This window comes from Malania oleifera, chromosome 1 (genome assembly GCF_029873635.1).
Source record: "Malania oleifera isolate guangnan ecotype guangnan chromosome 1, ASM2987363v1, whole genome shotgun sequence".
Classification (NCBI taxonomy): domain Eukaryota; kingdom Viridiplantae; phylum Streptophyta; class Magnoliopsida; order Santalales; family Ximeniaceae; genus Malania; species Malania oleifera.
The window spans coordinates 142,912,226-142,935,723 of record NC_080417.1 but is presented as its reverse complement, the minus strand read 5'-3'; the positions used below and the strand labels follow the sequence as shown (position 1 = coordinate 142,935,723).

Below are 23,498 nucleotides of genomic sequence, written 5' to 3'. Positions count from 1 at the left end.
ACAGTTTATTTTATTGTCATGGTTTATACAGTTACTACAGAATCATGGTAAACAACTAGTTGTATATAGAAATCTATTATATAATATCAGACCCTGTTGGACCATATAGTTACAGAGCATGGTACCGTAGCTACATACAGTTTACAGAGTGCAACCACCTATTTAGATAATACGTGGTAGTTGGTCGATTGTATAATGCCCTAGACATGGACAGGCTCCCCATCAGATATGGGTTGAGGAGGGCAGATCAGACCGAGAGAGTATAGTGATTTACCCTGGTCGGCCAGCTAGTGTAGATCCCGCCTACAGGCTGCACAACCCTGTCATATCCACAGGGAAAGTTTTCAGTTACTATTACGTATATAAAGATTTACAGAAACAAAGAATATATTAATGTACATTAGAAGCATTTTGAATAGTAACCTACAATACTGTTATGTTAAGCAACATGGAAAGGGTGGTGGATTTTATTACTTGTACTGTATTTACATATCTAGTTATACATGATTATATAGAAACATATTTTCATAATATTGTAACTCATTTGCCACACACTAGTAATAGCATATTTCGTCTTACTGAGCGTTAGTTCATCCCAATGTTGAATCATTTTTCAGGTGATCCAGGTAGGCGAGCAGACCAAGCTCGCAGATAGAGGGGCTTCAGTATTGCCCTAACAGTGAAGTGAGTATTGTGAGAGTATTTTTGTTTAACCCTAGCCAGTTGAAGGTGTTTTAGAAAGACAGATATATATATATATATATATATATATGTATATTTTGAGGATATATTCTAGCACTTTGGTATTGTATATAATTATGTATGGATATGTCTATTTGATTTCTGTTTCTCGCTGTTTAGGTTAATGATTGGATTTACCCCAGTATGGTATTAGAGCATATTAAATGTCATATTCATAGTATTAAAAAAAAAAAAAACATGGAAATTAAGCAGGTCGTTATACAAGATCTTCTCAATACACATCCAAAATAAGATTGCAACATGCTCTCTTCTTTGCTCTTTGATCTTATGGTTTTTTCACATAAAAGGTCTTACATAGTTGGAGCTTGAACTAACTTCCATAAAATCTTCTTAGTATACATCCAAAATAGGATTGTAACGTGCTTTCTCCTCCAATCTTTAATGTCCTTGTCAGAATAGCTCATTCCTCTGTGTAAGATTCACTCATATGATAATATTTGTAAAAAGTGCACACATTTGAAATTTAATTTGTTGTTATGCAACCAAGATCTCTTCTTAGAACCCGAGCAAACCTTATAAGCCCAAAATCTCCTTAGTATACGTCCAATATTGGACTGTGATGTGCTTTTCAATCTAATTTCTAATGCCCTTGTCCAAGTGACTTGCACTTATATGTAGAATCGACTCACATGATAATACTTTCAAGGTGGTTTTGATACCAAATGTAACGATTTCGACTCAATTTTAGTGAGGTATTGTTCACTCTAACATATCACTACACATAGTTGGAGTTTAAACTAATCCCATAAAATCCAAAAATTCCCTAATAAACGTTCAATACAGGATCGTGACACTTAGCTAGAATTTTAATTATATTGTGTGCAAATTTGCAAACTGAATGCCATGTGTTAAAGAAATATATAACCTAAGCTATTTTTATGGTGTTTTGATTCTAAAGGTCTTAAATTTTACTTGATTGGTGAAATTCATTTTTATCTTTCTTATTTGTTTTTGAAGGTAATAGCATCTTTCTTGTTTTGAGTCTATTTTTCTTCTATAATCTAGTTTACACCAATTAGATCACTTTGTTTATTGCTATAATGTTTTAGCTTTTGTTCTAAACATACCTCTCAAATTGTAGAGTTATCAAATAATCACCAACACATCAAATAAAGACAAACATATAAAATTGCATTTGTCAAATTTATCTTCCTTTTCCAATCAATCATATTCCTTATTGTTAAGTAAAATAATTTTTAATATATATCTACTATTTTTCATCCATAAAATTTGAATTTTTAAAATACTTTTACATGTATGTAGTGCTGCAAACACATGACTAGTATTTAAGAAGTTTCGTTTATATCGTAATTTTCTCCCTTTAGGTGTACCTATTTTCTATAGTTACACAACATTTTAATATATGAATTAACAGTCTTATACATGAGCATGCATTTATAAACCAGTCAAATTGAACCATTTCAATCTAAGTAGTTCAACTAGAAATATTGGTTCAATTTTACCCAAATAACTATAATTAGTATGTCTATATTTTGGGTTCAAATGTTTAGTACTTCAAATTTTTGCATATTGATATTAATTTCATTAAAATAATGTTATTTAGGTGCCCATTTTACATAATATCATGTTAAAAAAATAAAAAAAGTTTAGTTTAATCTGATTTTTGTGTTGTTGAGCCGACAAGTTGGTGTTCGATTTTTTGGTTCGATCATGTTTATATGAACCAAAAAATAGGTCCAATTCACTTGAATTTTGTTCTGAATGACTAATTGTACAACTCTAATCCTATAGCCATTTTATAACATTTTATTTAATTTTAATAAAAGTTGTAAAATTGAATGAAAAATTTGATCAAAGATTTATTTGATTGTAGTGCTTCGACGATTTAGACAGAGAGGAAAAGCTGGAAAGTTTTTATTGTATTTTATCTCACTTCTTAATAGAAGTCAATTGTTGAAGAAATGTTATAACTGGAGCCAGGAGACAACCAGGAGGAGCTGAGTTGGAAAACGCGGTGAAATTAATCTCACGCGGTGCAATTTATATCTATTTACCTCATGATTGTAACTTCCCATATTTTTGATTGATTATGTTTAAATTGTAATTAAATAATGATTGGAAGATCAACCCTATAAATAGAGGGTTGAGGAATGACACAATAGTGAGAAGCTCAGAGAGAGCAGAGAGAAAGAAGGGAGGAAGAGAGAGAGAAAGAGAGAGAGAATTGTAATTTTTCCGACGATAGTGAATATTTGGTGTGTGCTCCGTGGACATAGGTCGTTATTGACCGAACCACGTTAAATCTTTGGTGTCACTTTAATATGGATGCTCACAAGTTCCAAACAAGTGGTATCAAAGCTGGGTTGGAGCAAAAAAGCTAGATCGGAAGTGATCCCGAAATCAGATCTATCCAGTGAATCAAAACTACGTTTTGAGGCCACCATCGCATTCAGATTGCCGAGACAAAGAGAACCGAGCAAGTCGAAGCTTGAACGGAGTTCAGACAAAGGCTCACGCGCCTTGCCAGAGCAAGACGCCTCGCCACGTTCCGGTAACTAGCTCCCTCATGCACCGCACGCGTTGTACGCATCATCCTCGCCCGGTCAACCTTGACCCTACCCAGAGAGAACCTGACTCAACCCGGACGTTGACTTAAACCAGATCAACCCAAGACCCGGTCCATGAGAACCGGATCCGATCCGCAGGCACAGACTCGGCCACGTCAACATTGCTGAGTCAGCCATCGTCAGAGCGCCACGTCAGCAGGGGTGCCACGTCAGCGAGTGGATCCCACTACCACGTTAGTAGGTGGGCCCCACTGCCACATCAGCAGGTGAGACACACAGCCACGACATCGTGCCACCTCAGCACTGCCATGTTAGCACACCACGTCAGCAAGTTTGACCAGGTTTGACCAAACTTTGACTGAGCTTTTCGGAGTCGTTTTGGGTCTGTTTTTTAAGCGACTCGAACCATTTATAGGGTTTTCGATCATTCTAGATCAAACCGCGCTATCCATTTAAGCTAATTCTATCTCTAGATCCATTTAAGCTAATTCTATCTCTAGATTAGAGAATCGAGATGTCAAATGAAAAGAGCTCAAAAATTGAAATGTTCAATGGCAACAATTTCAATATCTGGAAGATACAAATAGAAGATTATTTGTTTGGGAAGGAATTGCACTTACCGTTGAAGGGTAAGCGAGCATCCATGAATGAGGACGAGTGGGAGTTGCTTGTTCGAAAAGCCCTCGGAGCCATCAGAATGACGTTGTCAAAATCTGTGGCGTTCAATATCAAGCATATAACATCCACCAAGTCTCTGATGGATGCGTTCTCTAATATGTACGAGCAGCCTTCAGCCGCAAATAAGGTACATCTCATGAAAAGACTATTTACGATGTGCATGTCAGTAGGTGAAAGTTTCAGCATACATTTGAATAACTTCAATGAGTTGTTTGATCAACTCGCCTCAATCGGGATAACATTTGATATGAAATTCAGGCCCTACTGATTCTCAGTCAGTTGCCTGAAAGTTGGAATGGTGTCGTTACTACCATCAGTAACTCTGTAGGAAAATCGAAACTTGTATACGATGAAGTCGTCAGTATGATTTTGACGGAGGAAATCAGAATGCAGTTGAACCATGGCTCCACTTCTAGTTTAGCCTTGAACATGGAGGGTCGAGGCAGAGGAAACAGGCATGGACAATCAAACAACCGTGACAAATCTAGGCCTAGACTTTCTAAATCCAGAAATCCTAAAGGTACTCAAGACACAGGTTCCCAGAGCACAAAAGTTATTGAGTGCTGAAACTGTGGAAAAGCTGGTCATTACAAGAACCAGTGCAGGAGTTAGAAGAAAGAATATGAGACGAGGGCAAAGACAGAAGTAAATATTGCTTTAAAAAATGATGAGATGTTGATCTGCTCTTTGGAGAGCAAGCAGGAGTCTTGGGTCTTAGACTTCGGAGCCTCATTTCATGCCACATGTTGCAAAGATTGCCTAGAAGAGTACACACCAGGTAATTTTGGTAAGGTGTACCTTGGCAATGATCAACTTTGCGACGTAATCGACAAAGGAGTTGTGAAGATCAATATAAATGGGTCAGTATGGAAGCTGAAGGATGTCAGGTATATTCCAGACTTAAGGGAGAATTTGATCTCAGTTGGTCAGCTGGAAGATGAGGGATACACGACGAAATTTATTGGCGATGAATGGAATGTTTCAAAGGGTATACTAACGATTGCGCGAGGTAAGAAAATTAGAACACTTTTTCTAACCTCCAATGTCTCCATGTCTATTTCAGTACAAATTGACATGTGTGAGGATTGTATAGTCGGGAAACATAAGAGGGTTAGTTTCCAAATAAACACTCATGCCCCAAAGAAGAAGAAACTAGAACTAGTCCACTCAGAATGTGTTGGGACACAACAATAGAATGCCGAGAATCCTTAGGTGAAGGAACCAGTGGAGCAGATCGTCACACCACCGTCTCCTACTCTAGCTCAGGAGCTTAGGAAATCCCATGTACCAAACAGAAGGTATATTGATTACTTACTTCCTACAGATGGAGGAGAGCCCAAATGCTATTATGAAGCATGTCAGGTGGCAGATACGAGCAAGTGGGAGCTTGCGATGAAGGATGAGATGAAGTCCCTCACCTCAAACAGAACGTGGAAGTTGCCCAAAGGCCTTCACAACAAGTGGGTGTACTTAATCGAAGAGGAGCATGATGGCTCCAGAAGGTACAAGCCTCGGTTGATAGTCAAAAGCTTTTAGAAGAAGGAAGGGATGCTTTTAGAAGAAGGAAGGGATTGACTACACCGACATTTTTACACCAGCAATGAAGATGACAGCCATCAAATTAGTCCGCAGGAATCGAGTAGACAGGAAGATGGTAACTATAGAGAAGCTGAAATTGTGTTTAACTTTAGTTGGTCTTCATGCCTGAAGACATATTTTGAGCACATCATTTATTCATGATACTCTAGTAAGAAGGCGTCTCTGTCTCCAAGCGGGAGATTGTTATAGCTGGAACCAAGAGACAGCCAGGAGGAGCTGAGTTGGAAAACGCGGTGAAATTAATCTTACGCGGTGCAATTTATATCTATTTACATCATGATTGTAACTTCCTATATTTTTGATTGATTATGTTTAAATTGTAATTAAATAGTGATTGGAGGATCAGCCCTATAAATAGAGGGCTGAGGAATGACACAATAGTGAGAAGCTCAGAGAGAGCAGAGAGGAAGAAGGGAGAGAGAGAGAGAGAGAGAGAGAGAGAGAGAGAGAGAGAGAGAGAGAGAGAGAGAGAGAGAGAGAATTGTAATTTTTCCGGTAATAGTGAATATTTGGGGTGTGCTCCGTGGACGTAGGTCATTATTGATCGAAACACATTAAATCTTTGGTGTCACTTTAATCTGGATGCTTACAGGTTCCTAACAAGAAATTCACAATGTGAAATAACATTGAAGAATAGCATAAGAGAGGAGGAAAAAAGTATGTCTTGTATTTCTCGGTGTGAATATTACAATACATTGTAAGAGTATTTATACACATAGATTTATAAAACAAATGCTTAAATCAAATCCGAATCACTACAAATTAGTCTATGTTTGGTGAGTATTCCTTTTCAATTTTTTTTTACCAATTCCAAGCTTGATTTCACACATTTATTTGCTTTCGGTGAATTTGCCTTTGTTTGGGTAATTTCCTTAACAATTGCTTTTCTATAGTCATTACAATTGAAGCACAAAATTTTAAAATAGTCTATATATAATATTATTTTGTGTCAAATGTTTTGTAATTGAAAATAAACTAAAGGCATCAAATTTTAGTAAAATCAAGCAACATTTTAATGAAATAATTTATTTTTTAAAAAAGACTACCAAACTGTATGTTACCTTTTTAAATTCTTTTAGCAAAAAATCTTTGCCTTTGCAAAAAAATTGTTAAAAATACCAAGCTTCTCAATTGAAACAATGGAACCCTACTTGTTAATTTGACCTATTAGACCTGACAAAATGGATAAAAATCCATTAATCCGACCTACATCCGACCTATTTTAACCAACTTATAATCATCCGTTTACTAAATGAGTCGAATATGTTTTTCCATTTTCATAACCGCCTTCTTAGTGGGTCGAATGGGTTTATCCGACAAATATCCGTCAACCCGCTTTATGTTTATTTAAAAAATAATGATATTTTTTATTCAAATAACTGAATCGTGAACACTACGTGTTTTAGAGATGATACAAGTAGGAGTATTTAAACACGATTACACGATATAGGTAATAATAAATAAGATATCATAAATTCCATGATTTGAGATAAAATATGCATTATTTACATACTCTAATTTGTTAGCATATATGATCCTCAAACAATTGAATTTGGATCTTTGACGCTCATAGTTTTTATTGTGATGATTTACCTTGAATTTTCGTCATTTGAATCCGTAGCGGACAAATATAACTGTCAACGGTTTGATGAATGATTAGTTTTTAATGTTTAGAGTTTTACTTACATGAATGAGGAGTTATTAATTAGTATAAATTATTGAATGATTGATTTAATTACTAGAAAAGTTAACACACAAACTAATTGCAAGTTGTCGTATACAACTTAAAATTATTATGGCACAAAATAAATTATTAATAAAATTATATTTGAGAATTACTGATTATCCACCCATCTGTCATGAATTATTCGATCCGAAACTGCCTAATCCGTTACTTAAATGAGTTGAATATGAAATATGATTTTTTTACCCAATGATCCACCTTATCTGTCACAGATTATCCAACCTAATCCACTTTGTCAGGTCTATGACCAAAATTTATTGAACTAAAAGATTACTAAAAATTGCAAACGAGAATAAATGTATTAAAGAAAAGAAAAAAGCCTAGTAATAAACTAAGTTTAGAGGACTCATGTAATAATTGGCTATGGTACATTTTTTAATGTTGGCAGTATTTTTAGATTTGTACATACATTTTTAAATGTATACAAGAATAAAGACTTTCATTTATTAGTTTTATGTAGTTGATGAAAGGAAATTAGTTCAAGTAAAATATAAAATTGTACAGCAATGAACAAATTTGTAAATCTATATAAATATTGAATAAAAAATGGTGAGTACAAGCATGAGATGCATGAAAAATTTATTCTTGGAAGTTATTTTTGTTTGTTCGTTTATTTTCATTTTTCAAAAACCTCAAATATTTAGTGTTTAAAAAAATTCTCAAAAAATAAAAATAGTTACTTTCTCACATGCATTTCACCAAATACTAACTTTATATTGAAATTAATTCTTAACATCCTAAGTCTATTCCTAATTTATATAAAATATAGTTTATGAAATAATAGTTTATCAATTTAATTTTTTAAAAAGAAGATAAAACAATTGGTTAGGAATTCAAATTTGAATTTAGATTACACTCCGAATTTCAGTATAATTCTAATACATTGATAACATCTGTATATATATATACATCTGTTGAATCCAACAGCTTCCTTCGCCTTTTGTTCTTTCCTTGCTTTCAATTCTCCCTTCCCTCCATTCCTTCATCGCCCCTAAAGCTGTTTCGAAGAAAACCCAACTATACGTTCACCCTGAACACTCCCTCTCTCGCTCTCTAGAAATGTGTATCCTAGATGCTGTCCTCATTCAATCAAAAAGGGACACTGAGATCGCAACCCATGAAGCGAGGATACGCAGAATCTCCGGCGACCTCTGTCGGTCCGCCTCAATGCAGATTCAAATATAGCCCAGAGAGTAATTTTTTCCATTACAATCAGTTTTAGTCCAGTTTTTTCTGGGTTTTGCTTGGTACTTGTTCCTTATTTCGTTAATTTGTTTATTTCTGGATCTGGGTTTCATAATTCGCGAACTTAAAATGTGAAATTTCACAACATCCATGAGGCCAAGCATGATTTTTTTTTTTTTTTTTCAAACAGATAATTTTAGAGTTCATTGAGTAGAGGCTGCTTGTTTTTTCGTGTACCAAATATCGAGAAATTGGATATTTATAATTTTATTTTTTTCGGCAACTAAATGTGGTGTTGATGGATCGTGTCAATCTGTTCTAATGGTTATATGTCAATGGTTTTTAGGCGATGCACACTTTCTAGAGGATGAAAGCACAAAGATTTTTGCCTGAAAAGTGGCAGACCATTACAGTGTGAGGACAAATCAGACCCTGGAAGAAAGAGAAGCAAGTCCAATCATTCACTTGAAGAAACTCAACAATTGGGTATGTATTTGTTGGGGAATAATCCTTGGAGCAACAATCACACACGAAGAAAAATTCAAAGCACATCCACACTAGAACACTGGATTTACGTGGTTCGGTCGAATCTGACCTACGTCCACGGGAGCACACACCACTGCACTATACTGGGAGAAATAATACAAGGAGGAGCCACTGCTCAACTCTCTCTCACCACAACTCTCTGCTCTCTGCTCTCTGCACTCTGCACACAACACAACTCACAGCATCTCTCTGCACTTCTCTCTGCACTCTCAGCACACTGCAATACACACAATACTCAAACAGCTCACAGCTTACCTCTGCCTCTCACAGCTACACTGCTGCACAACTCCAGTACACTCACACACTTCCACACTTAACACCACATACTGCACCTATATATATACAGAAGGGGGGAGTAAAAAATCAAAGAAGGTGGCTGCTGTTTCAGCAATGTCTGCAGAGTAGGTGGCCACCGGTCTTCAACGTCCAAGTTGGTGGCTGGGCTGGTGCGGCTGCCGACGGTTCCATACCAGCAATCCTAACAGTATTGTCCTGCGCTTAATCACGTTGAAAATTATGGTGGCAAGATGCATTTAATATGTTTTCTGATTTGACAGATTAAAAGTGTCTTAATTCAGCTTTATGCTTGTCGTGGAGATGAGCTTCTTGATCTTGCTTGTGGCAAGTTATAGTAGGTCTATTAGCAGTTTGATTGTTCTTGCGGCTGCTGCTGTTGTTTTGCATTATGGCAATTTTTTCATACTTTTTCTATGTTTGTTAGGGTGGTGATCTCATCAAATGGGACAAAGCAAAAGTTGGATATTATGTTGGCATTGACATAGCTGAAGGCTCGGTAACGTGCTAAACACTTTTTACTTGTTTGTTGGTACACTTGTTCTTGCTGGATATTTAGGTACATTTGGTTCATGGAATGCTTATTATGAGGAATAAAATGATCCCAAAATAACCCTACTGTTTGGTTTGTGTAATGTTTATTCTTAGAAATAGATTAGTTATAATAGGTTAATTACAATTAGTTATACAAAAAATTATGTTGATATACCATGAACCAAATAACAAGCTATTAATCTATAACAAATAATATACAAGGAATAATTATTCCCAAATTTCACCATGAGGACGTCTAATCTTTTATTATTTACACCTGTATTCTCAAAAATTTCACTATGTTCCATCTTATTCCAAGGAATAATTATTCCACGAACCAAATGAGCCGTATGGATCTAGTAGGTTTTAAACGAAGATGTGTTATCATCATAAAGTAGATAAATACAAAAGCTTTTATGAATCCATAATGTGGAAGGATTAACTATTCTTAAATTTTAAGATGGAAATGCCTATTCCTATCTTATTCATTGTTGTATGAGGCAATATAAGCTTTTGCATGAGTAACCTTTTCTATAAATTATTATATTCCTATCAATTTTTTACTACATTCCCGTTGCATTCCATTCTATTCCTAGGAATAACATTCCACTCCACAAACCAAACTTAACATTAGTTGGATTAAGTCATGGTTGATTTATGAGTATGGTTCACTCCAGTTTGAGCAAATTGTCACAATTTTGTTGCAATCAAGAAAGTGTTAAATGTGCCCAGTTTTTTGGAAATATTAAGCAAAAGATTTTAATATATGAAGAAAAAATGCTAATTGGTATAAATGGGGTATAAGCATTTGATGTTCACTTTAAAGAAGAAACTTTTAGCTGTTTGTATTAAAAACTTTTTAATATTAAATCATGCTCCTACTGCCACAGGAACTATGAATATTTGATTCCATTCCCTTCAATTCCATTTCATTCCTATGTACCAAACTTTGGCTTATTGTATTTCCGTAATGCATTTTACATTTACGGTAAAACACTAGAACCATTCTACAGAATTGCGATACTGGTTCGAAGTGAGTACATTCAACAGTTTATTTAGGGGCACCCTCCTAGTCCTTTTATTTTCACTAAAATGGAGAAAGGGTAGGAGGGGGCAACTAGTTTGTAGCAATCGTGTTATGGTCCGACTATTTTCACACCCTTGGGAAGGTCCGTGCGGCTCTAGCTAAAGCACTCTTGTTTAACTAGCCAGCCTATCGTTTACCAACATTCATCCACAAAACACTTTCATTAGCATTCAATCAAATGACAGCGAAAATAGTAAGCATTCATGAAAGCAGTGACAAGCAAGCAGTAAACATTGAATCTACAAAATTTATTAACACCACCTTCGTTGACATTGTGTGCTTAGTGAGGGAGGCAAGTAGGCTAAACATGTTGACAATAGCTAGTGAGTTTTACAATGACTGATGAACACTCACCCTCCCCTAAAGAGCTTTCTAGGCCATTCCCACTCTAGCACTAGGAAACATCAAAGTGACTGAGGAGTCATACTACCTTATTTGGCATACAAAGACACTACTAGCGTAAAATAATCCTACACTAGTATTTACATGATGAAAACCCATCCCAAGCATACGAGATAAGCGGTCACAGGCAAGCATAATGCCCTGAATAAGCTTAGCTCGTGACATTCTCCCCCACTTATGCGGTCGACGTCTTCGTAGACTTTGGCGGTAGGTACACTTCAAGTTTGTCCATGAACGGTTGAATATCTTCCGCAGAAATCCAGCTGATTTCTTTGTCATCAAGGCATTTCCACTTCACTAGGAACTTCTGCTGCTTTTTCCTTGAGGATATGAACTTTCTGTCTGTAAGGATCTCTTCAACTTCACGTCTGTCTGGTTGCACTGTCTTTAACTCTACTCTGTTCGACTAACTTCTGCTCAGGTCCTTGGTGTTGGCGTTGAACGGCTTGAGACAACTGACATGAAACTGCGGTCTTCTCCCCTAATCTGCCCACTTCTTCATCTGCTTAGAAGCTTTCTCCAGATAGGCTCAAGCAAACTCTACATTTTGTCTCCATTCTCTGGTGAAGATGTACGCCCCGGGACTCTTTCGTCTTTACGGATCGTCCACTATGTGAGGTAACAGCGGCAGCTGGCCTGTAACAAGTTCAAAAGTGCTTTTATTGGTTGTTAAGCTCCTTTGGGCATTGCCACAGAATAAAGCCACATCAAGTAGTTCCACACCATTCTTCTGGTTATCGTTGACAAAATGGTGCAAGTACTCATCTAGCAACTCTTTGAATCTCTTCATCTGTCCGTCTGTTTGTCGGTGATAACTCGAAGAGACGTCAATATGTGACCTGGATATCCTAAAAACTCTGTCAAGAAGTTGTCAGTGAACATTAAGTCTCGGTCACAAATAATAACTTGGGGAACACCCCAATGTTTCACAACAGTTACAAGGAACAATTGTGTCATCTCCTTTGCTGAATAGTACTTTGGTGCAGCCATGAAAGTACCATACTTCTTTTGCTCCTCCTTGTTTTGTTGGCAAGTGAGATAAGTTTTGGTATAATCAACCACATCATCCCGTGTGTGCAGCCTACAATACCTCCCCAGTAGTCCTGTCATTGGAGTCATTCTCCGCGAATACCCCTCAACGAACTTCCTGCAATATCTAGTAAGGCCAAGAAAGGAACGCAACTCCTTCATTGTCGTGGGGATCTTCCGTTCTTGAATCACCCTTACCTTCTCCATATCCCTCCGGATACGACCTTGTTCAACCACATGACCAAGGAATTTGTTGCTCCACTGAGCAAAAGAGCACTTCTCTTTCTTCACATCCAGATTGTTCCCTTTCAGCCTGTCGAACACCTTCCGTAGATGCTCTTCATGTTCCTCCATAGTGGAACTGTAGACAACAATATCATCTAGGTACACCATGACAAACTTGTCAAGGTACTCACGAAAAACCTGGTTCATCAAGGTACAGAATGTTGCAGGTGTATTTGTCAACCCGAATGACATCACCAAGAATTCATATGCCCCATACCGTGTCACACAAGTAGTCTTCGGCTCATCCCCATCAACAATCCTCACTTGATAGTAGCCTGATCTCAAGTCAAGTTTAGTGAAGTACTTGACATGACTCAACTGATCCAATAAATTAGCAATCAACGGAATAGGATACTTGTTGCGCACTGTCACCTTGTTGAGCGCGCGGTAGTCTACACACATCTGTAGGCTCTCATCATGTTTCTTTTGAAACAACACCGGTGCTCCGAATGGTGCTTTGGAAGGGCGAACATATCCCACTTCCAATAACTTATTAAGTTGCTTCCTCAATTTTGCTAACACTGGAGGCGCCATCCGATATGGCCCTTTTGCAGGTGGTTTCACTCTTGGAAACAGCTCGATCTCATGCTCCACACTCCGTAGTGGAGGTAATTTGTGAGGCAACTTATCCGGCATCACCTCCTTGTACTCATCCAACACCGATTGGATGGTCGCAGGCACCAACTCTTGGCCTACTTCTTCATCTATCACCACCGTGGCTAGATATGTCCGCTCTCCCTTTCTTAAACCCTTCTTGAGTTGCATGGCTGAAAGGAACTTCCCATTGTCTCCTTTCGTTGCAACAACTTGCACTATGCACAAGTGATCTCCCATCAGACATAGAGAACCAGCTGAAGGCATCAGCACTGCCTTCGTCCCCCTTAGGAACTCCATCCCCAAAATGACTGGAAAGTCATCCAATGGCACCGCTGTGAAATTCACATGACCTTCCCACTGCCTAAGCTTCACAGTAACTTGCTTGGCTACTCCCAGAGTAGGCTCGGTTACAGAATTAATTGCTTTCATGCGTCCTGTATCATTCTCTAAGGATAAGTTGAGTATCCAAACTTCCGGTTGCGAAACAAAGTTATGAGTAGCCCCGGTATCCACCATAGCGCAGTACTCTTCCCATTGATTATCAAGTCCACAAACATTAGCCCTCTGACTCGTGTAACATTTGGGGCTTTAGCCTGCTTTTCCAATGCGCTCACCTGTTGCATTGCACCCATCCTCGGGGTATCATCCTCTTCCCCATCGTCTTCCACTGCCTGCTCTGCAATGGAAGCCTGTAAAGCATTAATTGTTGCTTTGTTGAGTGCACTCAAAAACTCTATGAGGACCTCGACACAAGTAATACTCAAGTTTACCCTTTCCCTTGGGTGTGTTGAACCCTCGAGACGACGAAACTTCCTTTGAGGTATATGCTTTATAGTCGGCTCCCCCACTCTTGGGTTTGCCTTTTTTGAAAGACTTTCCATTGTTTTCCTCTCCGCCAGACCCTTTGGACGAAGCTGTATTCTCCTAAGCGTAGTCAGTCAAGCGTTCTGCAGCTGCTTGTGCAGTAGACAAGTCTTGAACTCTTTGTCTATGAAGTTCAATTCTTGCCCATGGTTTCATCCCCTCTAGAAAATTGAACAACTTGTCCTTCTCCGACATATCCTTGATATCCAACATCAAAACAAAAAATTGTTTCACGTATTCCCTGATCGAGCCAGTATGCTTGAGGTCTCTCAGCTTTTTTCTTGCATTATACTCAACATTCTCAAGAAAGAATTGGACCTTGAGCTCTCTCTTCAAGTTTGCCCAACTATCAATTCCACAACTTCCATTTTCAATGTCATTGTACTTAGCACGCCACCTCAGTTGGCGTCACCAACCAAGTACATGGTTGGAGTATCCACTTTCACCTGTTTTGAGGCCATCCTCATAGTGCGAAAATATTGTTCCATATCAAACAAGAAGTTCTCTAACTCCTTAGCATCACGGGCACCCCCATACGTCTTGGGTTCTGGTACCTTGGTCTTGCTAACTCCCGGAGTGTTGGAGTTCCCCATAGCAAGAACCATCAGATTCACCTTTGCATCTAGATCAGCCATCCGAGCCTGCAAAGTTTCCATAATGTGGTGAAAGTCCTCTGACATTTCACTTGTCAAACTTGCTTGATGCTGGTGTGATCCCATCACTTCATCAACAAGTCCCCTCAGTTGGGCCATCTTGTTGGCCATATTGTTGGTTGTTTCTTCAACCTATGCTTCCAGTGCACTGATTCTTTCAGCATTGTTTAGTGCCATGGTCACTTACCAAAGCTTTCCAAATCCCACAACAAAAGTAACTGAATTCTCGTAGCAACTGGGCCTTGTCTCTGATACCAAGTGTCACGGTCCGACTATTTTCACACCCTTTTGAAAGGCTGTGCGGCGCTAGTTAAAACACTTTTGTTTAACTAGCCAGCCTATCGTTTACCAACATTCATCCACGAAACACTTTCATTAGCATTCAATCAAATGATAGCGGAAACAGTAAGCATTCATGAAAAGCAATGGCAAGTAAGTAGTAAACATTGAATCTATGAAATTCATTAACAACACCTCCGTTGACATTGTGTGCTGAGCGAGGGAGGCAAGTAGGCTAAACACGTTGAAAATAGCCAGTGAGTTTTACAATGATTGATGAACACTCATCCTCCCCTAAAGAGCTTTCTAGGCCATTCCCACTCTAACACTAGGAAACATCAAAGTGATCGAGGAGTCATACTGCCTTGTTTGGCATTCAAAGATACTACTGGCAGAAAATAATCGTACACTAGTATTTACATGATTGAAACCCATCCCAAGCATACGAGATAAGTGGTCACAGGCAAGCATAATGCCCTGAACAAGCTTAGCTCGTGACACGTGAGCACGATCACAGGAGCTCCTATCCATTAGGGGCCAAAGGCAAGAGGGCTGTAAACAGACAAGGCCATAAGCAAACCATCGGCTGAGTAGCAGGAGCTCTCTCAGACAGATGAGTCATAGCTTGACCAGCCACATTGAGGGTTAACTGGTATAAAGGTAAGGGCATTTGATTAAAGGTCATGAGTAGCAACCCTGTCAAGTCACCTCCTCCTGGGATTGAAGTTTGTGATCTCCCATCCTTCAAAATCCATGGAAGTTAATCCTTTCTCTCTAAGCCACCATCCCTTGTGGGTAGAGGGCGGTTAGTACTAACCAAAAGAAGAGTTATGATTTTGGGGAAATAAATGGTTATATGCTCATTTGAATCAATTCTTTTTCTTAAAAAAACTGGATCACTATCCTGATTTATAGTCTCTACTTGAACAATCAAGTTACTATAGTACTGTATGGACGTGTCTTTTCAAGGCAGGTAGATAAAAAGGACATATCTAATATGAGGATATGGGGCTCTTAACTCCTTCCCATCAGGTGTCAGAGTTCTATCTTTACAACTTTTAACATATTATTAGCTTATAGTTTTGAGAATCAACTTTGGTGATCAAGCCTTTTCAATTCATGTTAGAATTTTTCTCTTGTATTTCTTTGAGCCATTTTTGCTATTACATGTGTGTTGTCAATTTTTTGATCATTATGTTCAATAATCGTGTGCAGATAAAGGATTGTCGTACATGCTACAATGGTGATGCTGACCATCATCAGCGCTGTAAAAAGTTACGTTTCCTGCTCGCCTCATATGCGGGCAGGTAATTGCAGCTTTAGCAGTTATTGGGTATAATGACATTTTTGCAAATGCAAAAGAATCTCATAACAACATCAAACGGAATCTTTGGACAAAAAAACGTAAGGCTAGTCAGGAACAAACTTTGGCAGGGAAAAAGCACTCTCTTTAAACCTGAAGTTTTCTTGGTAAAAAATATACAAAAGGCAGAATGTCACATAAATTAGCTGCTAAAGCTGCAATTACCTGAAAACAATCCACGCGGGCGAGGACTTCCCTCAATAGCTCGTCTGGAAGTAGTTTATTGACTGTCGGCGGACTCCACCTCTTTCTTTTCATCTCCACAAGAGCCACATGTACCCCTCTGAGAGATTTAGAGAGCGTAGACAACCAACAATGTTCTTAATTAAAACGTATAATTCACCTCTTGGAAGCACAGAAATTTGAAACAGTCAAAATTTCATCGATTAATTAAACATAAAGATATCAGGCCATGGGTGAGAGAGTGCCGAAGCCATGACGTAGGAGATCCTGGCGTCGGAGATTGGACTCCCATTTCCTTTTGTTTCCTTCCCAACTTTCTTTCTCTCTTTCCCTTACCTTGGAGAAATTGTAATGAGCACTTGTCCCTCCATGCTACATCAGACCACCCTATCCCCAAAATAAACAGAACTAGAAAGCGAAATCAAATAAAGGGAGCCTAAAACTCAAGCAGCAGAATTGAATAGAATAGAGACTACTACACTCTATTTCTATAAGTGGAAATCAATCCAGCAGAAAGATATCAATAATACATACCATAAATATATATATTAATTATGTTAGATTATTGAAGGCATGCAATTAGTCAGTAATTTGAGTCTTTGAAGTTTATTGTTAGAGAACATACAGGGCTGCAAATGGTTAATTAATGAGAAATCAAATAAAGGGAGCCCAAAGCCCAAGTAGCAGAATTGAACCGAATAGACTGCTACACACCATTTCCATAAAGCGGAAATTAACCCAGCAGAAAGGTAGCAATAACATATACCGCAATTATTATTCTTAACAGTTATTTTTAGTGTTACTCTAGGTAATACTCTTTATTTCTATATACTTTTTATTTTTATTTTTTATATTTTTAGAATTTTGAAATAGTAATATAATATATGCCATGCTATCTTTTCTTAATTCACCCGCACTTGTAAAAAATTTTAGAAGTAATCAATACAATTTGATTACTTTATTTGATTAAACAGGATAGTATATCACTTTTTCACAATCAAATTGTATTGATTACTTCTAAAATTTTTGACAAGTGCAGGTGAATTAAGAAAAGATAGCATGTCATATATTATATTACTATTTCAAAATTATAAAAATATAAAAAATAAAAACTATATAGAAATAAAGAGAATTACCTAGAGTAACATTAAAAATAACTGTTATACATCTGCATTTAGCATTGGAAGAATGAGTTGCATTATTAATTAGTCTTGTGTACCTTTATGTGTACTAAAAAGAAAGTTTCAAAGGCTCAAATTACTAGCTAATTGCATATCTTCAATAATCTAGCATACTTAATATGTTATATATATATAAGAATAATTGTGGTATATGTTATTGCTACCTTTCTGCTGGGTTAATTTCTGCTTTTTGGAAATGGTGTGTAGCAGTCTATTTGGTTCAATTCTGCTACTTGGGCTTTGGGGTGCTCCCTTTATTTGATTTCTACTCATTAATTAACCATCTGCATCCCTGTATGTGGTCTAACAATAAACTTCAAAGACTCAAATTCCCAACTAATTGCATGCCTTCAATAATCTAACATAATTAATATATATATATATATATATATATTTATGGTATGTATTATTGATATCTTTCTGCTGGGTTGATTTTCACTTGTAGAAATGGAGTGTTGTAGTCTCTATTCTGTTCAATTCTGCTGCTTGGGCTTTAGGCTCCCTTTATTTGATTTCGCTTTCTAGTTCTATTTATTTTGGGGATGCGGTGGTCTGATGTAGCGTGGAGGGACAAGTGCTCGTTACAATATCTCCAAGGTAAGGGAAAGAGAGAAAGAGAGCCGGGAAGGAAATAAAAGAAAAAGGGAGTCCAATCTCCGATGCTGGGATCTCCTCTGTCACGCCATCAACACGTCTCTCTCACCCATGGCTTAATATCTTTCTGTTTAATTATTCGACGAAATTTTGATTGTTTCAAATTTCTGTGTTTTCAGGAGATGAATTATACGTTTTAATTAAGAACACTGTTGGCTGTCTATGCTCTCTAGATCTCTCCGAGGGGTACACGTGGCTCTTATGAAGATGAAAAGAAAGAGGTGGAGTCCGCCATCAGCCAATAAACTGCTTCCAGACAAGTTATTGAGGAAGTCCTCGCCCGCGTGGATTGTTTTCAGGTAACCACAGCTTTAGCAGCTAATTTATGTGACATTCTGCCTTTTGTATATTTTTTACCAAGAAAACTTCGGGTTTAAAGAGAGTGCTTTTTCCCTGCTGAAGTTCGTTTCTGACCAGCCTTTACTTTTTTCTGTCCAAAGATTCCGTTTGATGCTGTTATGAGATTCTTTTGCATCTGCAAAACACAAAATACGAAATGTCATTATACCCAATAATATGTAACATTATATTTAAACGACCTTGAGGTGGGCTGCTTTTGCTTATATTATAAGAGTCTGCTGCTCTTTTCATACAACTAGTTCCTTGTCCATACATCAGTACAAGTGGGATTTCCTTATTTTTTTTGTTGATGAATTTCAGATTCGGTTGGATAAAGTTTTGGAAGATGATGCACCTTTTGATATTTGCAGTTGCCAAGTGAGTGATGCTGTTGTCACTAAGTAAACATTTTCTTTTTCCTGAAAAAAGTAAACAAGCACTGTTTTACATTTGGTGATATATGCCTAGAGACACACTACTGGTTTTTGGCTCGTTGTATGCTTCATTATCTATTGCATACTTAAGCCAGGAGGCCTTTTAGCGTAACAATTTAAATTTTGAAGGGGTATACTGAAATGCCTTGTATAAGAAATACTCTTACTTTGTTGGTGAGTTTTCATATTGGATTGAAGATGCAATTTCGAAGATTAAAGCAAATCCCTTTTCCTTGAAATTTCTCAATCCCATTCTCAGCTTACCCATATATATTCCCTTCTCTCTCTCTCTCTCTCTCTCCAGAAAAAGTATTCATTCCTCCGCACTTCTTCAAACATCTTATTGGATAGCATCTACTGTATGCATGTACACCACCTCTAGTATTAATAATCTTTTGGTACATATTTCATCCACCAAAACAAGGAAAATGGTACTGAAAAACAAAAACTAAGAGATGATGTCAAATAAAATTAAGCCTTGAATCACAACTATTTCACAGTTGTTTGTATGAGACCTTTGTAGCTATGCAACACTAGGTGCATATCATGTCTTCCCTGTATTTTTAAATCAAGACAGACACTAGTCAAGGCACCTCTTTCTGGATAGATAGCTAACAGCTGAAAACTAAACTGTATAAGGTTGCCGCAATGTCTAAGATTTCTCTACAGGATTGAGCAAAGACCTATTGGTATAGGTGATACACTAGACGCTCACATAATTACTTTAAAATTTATCCTCTATGGCGATCATTGAGAAGCATGAACCTGTTGTTGTTGTTGTTATTGTTGCTTTCTTTTTTTTGGACTAAATAGCAGCTAATACCTACCTTATTAGGTTTGCCACCTTGTAAATAATCATGTCTCCCCTTGTTCCTGATAGTTATTTAATGGCTACTGTAACCTGCTTAACTATTCCCCCTGATATGTGCATATATATATACACACACACACACACATTAGGATATTGATCTTAAAATATGAATTATTATTTAGTGCTGAAAAAATTTCAATTTTTCTCTATTGGATTGATTTAGAAATAGGTCAAATCTCTGGAAAACATCTGTTTTTGAGACTGGATTACATTGTGTTTGAGAAATTCTCATTTTTTGTTTTCCCCAAATAGATAAACAGTAAAACTTTTGCGCATGGCAAACTAGTTTTGTGATTTGTGATGGATGATGCTATTTTCATCATGAGTATGCAGCTGAAGGGCTGGCCTTTGGCAATAGTGTCTATTGGGTTCGTTTTGAGGAAGAATTCTCTGACAAGGTGATATCTTTGGCATGTTTTGTGATTTGTAGTCCTTAAAGATTTTTTCTGTCTGCTTTATTACTAGAATTTCTTCCTATCTATGAGAAACACTTCTGTTGTTTGGCTCAGAAATTCAGGTCTTCTAGCCCATTTGGCATCAAGTATACATTCCACCTAGAGGTATTGCTGTAGTGGTACTTTCTTTTTAATCTGATTTCAGTTGTAATTATTGGTTATGCTTTCTATTGATAAAACTGTCAGTACCCTGCATCCTGTGGTATTGGAGATCAAGTTCCTACAGGATGGTGTGCAGATTACCTATAATTTTTAATCATGCTGCCTACAGGTGTATATAAGTAGGTTTATCGAGCAAAACCTATAAAATTATAAGACTGGTTTTGCTTATAATTCTTCTGCTTGGGTCTATTTGTGGGCTTTAAGTTATGAAATCACTCCTTTCATAAAACCCAACTTTCAATTGCAGGATGCTGTTGATTGTCCTGAATGGATTGTTCCTTTTCACGTCTTCAAGTCATTAGCAGAAGAGGTATAATTTTTTTTGTCTTCACCTTCTTATAATAAATAATTTAATTTATGGAAAAAAGCACTTTCCTTGGATGTTCAAGCAGTCAAAACTTCAATGGCACACTCATGTTAGCATTTTTCCTCATTCTAATTGTCATTAGAGTGGACCTATTTCATGTTCAGAGTTGGTGAATGAAAATAGGGAGTAAATGGTGTTCCTGTCAGTCAAACTTTCTGGAGTGAAAAGTTGGCATAGAATTGTTTAATCAGAATAGGGGAAGGGCACCTAGAAAACTGAAAATCCCATTAATAAGAATTTGTAATATTCAGTCTCGCCCTCAAGACATACATTCAACTTTCTTGCATGGAGTATAAGGTTCTGAAATAAAGTTTTTCTTGTCTTTGATCTTAACCGTATGATTTGGAGCTAGTCTTTGTCAAAAATTCACACCAGTTTGCGGATGAGTACCTGAAAAGACCAGAATTTGTTGAGCTCATGCAGAGGCTTGGTGCTCTGGGTGATGGGAATCAAGATCGAAGTAAGTCGATTGCTTTATAGTTTTCTTTTTCTTCTTTGATTTGCTTTGCCCAAAAAAGAAAAAAAAAGAAGGTAATATTTGTATTGTTTCCACAAATTTGTATGCTGTCGCCTGCTGTTCCATTGGGGATGACACAATTACTGATTCACTCTTTTTCCTTCCTAACATCCAGGCACACTGTCACAAGATAAGTGGGAAGTAGCTTATTTATATTTGGCATTTGCCTTGAGAAAGGTAAGCATCCCAGTTCCATGCACAACTATGAAACAATTATGTTCTTATTTCTTGAGGCATTGGGGGTGAAAATTTGTCATTCGTTTCAGCGAGGTCAAGCAGATCGGATGCAAACAAGTGGCAGGAGAGATAAAGGGCAGATGCAAATCTCGAAAGAGGACATCATGTACATCAACAGCAGCATATAATAGCATCTGCCACCAAAAGTATAATAACAAGACAACAATAATGCTGCAGACAACTGTCAGTGAGGGGAGATTTCTTGAGATACCCTTTGTTCTCTACTGAGTTGGTTAAAAGGACGTGAAATAGTGACTCAATTTTGTTGAAGTACTTGAAAGTAACTTAGGTTTTAGCTATAGTATTTATATTTTTTGGGGGGGCAGACAATTGGTTCAAGCTGCAAGATTTGTAACACTGTGAGTAGTGAAAAGGATTACTCCACTAATGTGATTGGCATTAATTTGAACTACGCATTGGAAGTTCATCGAGAATCATAGGACAAGTAGCCTAGAATTTTGCTGTCAAGTACTGTAGTTTGATATTGGTATGTACCGTTAGAGAATAGTTCTATGATTGATAAGTGCTGCATTCAAGTTTCGGTTGATTTTATCATTAAGTTTCAGATGACATTTTGGGCTTTTTTGTTCATTTTGTTATTTAAAGAATTTATAAAAAAATTAGTTTATATTTTAATTTTTCAAGATTTGTATTAAAATGGATAAAACTAAAGCGCTTGTATAGTTATGTACGATTTTATATGTGCTGTGTTTTTGTGGCTTTGAGTGGATGATTTACACAAGGAAGATAAACATAGTAGAATCAGTATTGGAGGGAAACCGTCGATGGTTGAATCAGGATTGGAGGGAAACCGTCGGCGGTTTGGCTATAATCGTCGACGATTTAGCGAAGTTTTAGAATTGCATGCTCTCCGTATCTTTTCGTCGAATGAATTGTTGATGGTTTGTCTGAACTTTCAATAATGAAGTTTGGTTTCGATATCTTTTTGTTGATAGTTTGGCTCTAAACTGCTGACGATTGCTCTCGGGAGATCAGTGCTGATTTGTTAGAATTGGTGTATTCTCAAGAGGGAGTGAATTGAATATTTAAAAAATGTCTCTCTAGGTCAAATTAAACCAGTAGTAGTAAAACACAACCTAGGGTCTGTAAAAACAAATACCAATTACCCAACACGTATTTATCTAAGCGAATAATCAGAGCAAGCATAGCAGACTTAGTTTATCAATCATTCACAATAATAAAATATTAACATTCAAGTGCAAAAATTTAAATTGTAGAAATTAAGATCAGGTACAAGAATTGTTATTGGGGTTCGGCCAATACTGCCTACGTCCTCGTCTTAAGCCGTAGTTCAAGAATTCCACTAGTTGCTCATTTCACGGGTGGAGCGACGCCGTTTACAATACCTTACAGGTTGGTGCACCTAGTTCTTCTAACCGGATCTGATTTAATTCGGTGCTCTCTTAATTGGGTTTGAGCAAGTCTGAGACTATTCATAGGGCTAGTCTCCCTCTTCCGACAACCCATCGGGAATACAACATATAATCAATGAAGTATTTTTCATACAATAAAGATGCTTCTAAACTAAGCAGATGTGTACAACAATAAGCACAATGCCCTTACGTATGATATGAATACAAGCTCAGTGTGAGTATGGTGTTTTTCTCAATATAATCTTTGAGTAAAAAAAATGTATATAATGAGTGCT

At 37.2% G+C, this 23,498-nt stretch overlaps 1 pseudogene; it reads left to right on the top strand.

Moving 5' to 3' along the window:
• The first annotated feature begins 8,295 nt into the window (after positions 1-8,295).
• Positions 8,296-22,385, top strand: LOC131149450 (mRNA cap guanine-N7 methyltransferase 1-like; annotated as a pseudogene).
• Positions 22,386-23,498: the final 1,113 nt, after the last annotated feature.